This window comes from Atta colombica, unplaced genomic scaffold (assembly GCF_001594045.1).
Source record: "Atta colombica isolate Treedump-2 unplaced genomic scaffold, Acol1.0 scaffold178, whole genome shotgun sequence".
NCBI classification, from domain to species: Eukaryota; Metazoa; Arthropoda; class Insecta; order Hymenoptera; family Formicidae; genus Atta; species Atta colombica.
The window spans coordinates 19,580-22,884 of record NW_017259269.1 but is presented as its reverse complement, the minus strand read 5'-3'; the positions used below and the strand labels follow the sequence as shown (position 1 = coordinate 22,884).

General features: G+C 34.3%; 1 protein-coding gene across 5 annotated transcripts in view; it reads left to right on the top strand.

Moving 5' to 3' along the window:
* The window catches only part of LOC108686381 (synaptotagmin-1-like), a 63,573-nt gene that overhangs the window by 59,215 nt on the left and 1,053 nt on the right, over nucleotides 1–3,305 (top strand). The gene's annotated exons all lie outside the window — the stretch shown is intronic.

Sequence of the window (3,305 nt, the reverse complement as noted above, 5' to 3'; positions counted from 1 at the left end):
ATACATATATATATATATATATACCAGGTGTATAAGCTTAAATCTGCTGTTTTTTAGTCAGAAAAACACATTTTTTTTTTTCCTAGGAAGCAAAAACAAATTTTTTCAAAGTATTTGCCCTTGCTAACTATACATTTTTCTTATCTTTCGGACAATTGTGTATACCACGCCAAAAAAATTCCTCATCTTTCGAGGCAAACCATCAAGCCATTTTCGGATGTCTTCGTAAGAATCGAAGTGCCGCTCAATGAGCGCGTGGCCCATCGACGAAAACAGGTGATAGTTAGAAGATGCCAGGTCTGGTGAGTAAGCGGGATGGGGTAGCACTTCCCAGTTGAGTGTCTCCAAGTGATTTTGGACCATTGTTGACGTGTGCGATGGTGCGTTGTGGAAGAAAATCAGCTTGTCATGTTTTCGATAATGCGGCTTTTTCGATAATGCGGCCTTTTTTCACACAGTGCAATTTAATCAGTTGTTGGTGGTAGCCGTGAGCATTAACAGTTTCACCAAGTTTTAACAGCTCATAGTAGATGACACCCTCCTGATCCCACCAAACGCACAGCATCTTCCGTCCGAAGCGATTTGGTCTTGAGAAAGATGTTGATGATTGGGCGGGATCAATCCAAGATTTCTTGCGTTTAGGATTCTGAAAATAGATCCACTTTTCATCGCCTGTCACAATCCGATGCAGAAATGACTTTCTTTTTTGTCTGGCAAGCAAAATTTGGCATGTGTTTTGGCGTCGCTCCATCAGCCTATCGTTCAGTTCATGCGGCACCCATTTTCCAATCTTTTGAACCTTCCCTATGGCATGTAGCCGCATGGAAATGGCTGCTTGAGAAACACCCAATTGCTCGGCAAACATTTTTTGCGATTGGGTATCGTCCTCGTTCAAAAGAGCCTGCAATTGACAGTCCTTAACCTTCCTGGGCCGAATTTTCACGCTTCTTGTCACTCAGGTCAAAATTGTCGTCATTGAACCGGCGAAACCAATCTCTGCATGTTGTTTCCGATAAAGCATTGTCGCCATAGGCCTCCACAAGCATTCGATGCGATTCGGCAGCCGATTTCTTCAAATTGAAACAGAAAAGCAAAGCTTCCCGCATATGCTTTTTTTTTAGCAAAAAACTATGATTACGAAAGAAAAAATGTATGTTGTATGAAATTGCTGATGATGTGCACTGGTTAACGTTGACAGATGTCAAACACATAAAAAAAGTGTGTCCAGGATAACTTTGTACGTTCACTAATGCCACTTATAAGCAAACAGCGGATTTAAGCTTATACACCTGGTATATATATATATATATACATATATATGTATATATATATATATATACATATAGGGTGTACCAGAGTTAGCGCAGAGGCAGGCATGTACATATTCTTCATGAAAAAATAAATCGAAAATGTTAATAGCAAAGTCTTAAGGCATCAATAGTTTTTAAACGGTGAGCAAATAAATTGAAAATAATCAATCACAGGGCATGAAATATGCCGTCAGGAGCGGCACAACTAAGCGGTCGGCCGCACGAACGCTTTGACGGACGTATCGCTCAACGGTATCGAATGAGTATTACAAAGTTTCGTGAAATCGAATTTCGAAAATTCGTGTATATTAACTATTGCCGTATTCTTAAATTGAGTCCAATTTAATTGATGAGAAGTAATGCCAATTCGATAAATAAATTTATAAATAAAATCAATATTAATTAAATGATCCAAACAAATAACGTTAAAAACATCAATTGACAGATATTTACAGCTTATTAACTTGCTAACTTTGATTTTTTTATTATATTACTTTCCTTTTCTCTCCTATCATAATTCAGAATTTCGTTCGTTTCATTTTCTAAATATGAAATATTTATTTATATCAAATGCGTATTTCAAATGTAAATTTTTTTTCTAATGTTATTTGTGATAGAAAAGAAGTTTTTTACAAATATCTGTCAATTGATGTTTTTAACGTTATTTGTTTGGATCATTTAATTAATATTGATTTTATTTATAAATTTATTTATTTATCGAATTTGCAATTGACATTACTTCTCATCAATTAAATCGGACTTAATTTAAGAATACGGCAGTAGAGTTAATATAGAAATTTCATGAAACTTTATAATATTTCAATACTGTGCCGTTGAGCGATACATCCGTCAAAGTGTTTATGCGACCGACCGCTTAGTTGCGCCGTTCCTGATGGCGCAAATTTCATGCCCTGTGATTGGTTATTTTTAAATGCTCACCGTTTGAAAACTATTAATGCCTTAAGATTTTGCTATTAACATTTTTGATTTACTTTTTCATGAAGAATCCTCCTGCGCTAACTCTGGTACATCCTGTATATATATATATACTAATATATATAATTTTTATCTTTTGCAACAATCAATGCCAGTTAATAATCGTTATCTAAGGCCTGTTAAATAATAGGACCGTAAAAAAAAATTAACCAGTCATAGTCTATTATTTTTCTCACATTAGACTGTGATTGATCAATTTCTTATGACTTATGACTTGCAATCCTATTGTATATAACAGGCCTTAATCAACTTACGTATGTACAGGGATCTCGACCGATGAAGATGTTTCTATATAATTCGCAAATCGCAAAATATTAAATTTGCAAACGCAGAACGATCATGCAAGGCACACAGACAAAAACCATGCATAAATGAAAAAACAAACGCAAATTTGCGTCTGCATTTGCGAATTATATAGAAGCACCTAAAGTCACATTACGCATTGCGGATCGGATTAAGATTGCGGATCATTCAATCCGGATTTTCGTTCACATTACGAATTCGGTCTTCAATGTGCACACTTTGGCGATTATGGTACAAAATTACAATTATTATAAATAATATATAAAAAAAAAGTTATATGCATCTTTGTTGTTTTTAATTATGTATGAATACAAATTAAGTGGACCTAGGAAAAATATGGGTTCACAAATGAATAGCAAGAAAAAAAGATAAAGAGATACATCATAACCTTTTTTTAGAACTGTCATTAGAAGATCCTAATTCTCCTAATCCTCGATTTAAAAGGTGATTATTTGATTGAAAAGATGATCGGTTTAAAAAAGATTTGTTGTGATTTGTTGCAGTTTACAGAATGTAATCTAAAACAAAATTAGAAGAAAATTCCTGATTTACTTGAAAATACACAATAAATGATCTAAATTGATCTAAACTTGACATGAATTGCGCATTACGGATCGTAAAAATAGAGGCTTGCCTATTTCGCAATTCATGATCCGAATTTTGCTATTAACATTTTTGATTTACTTTTTCATGAAG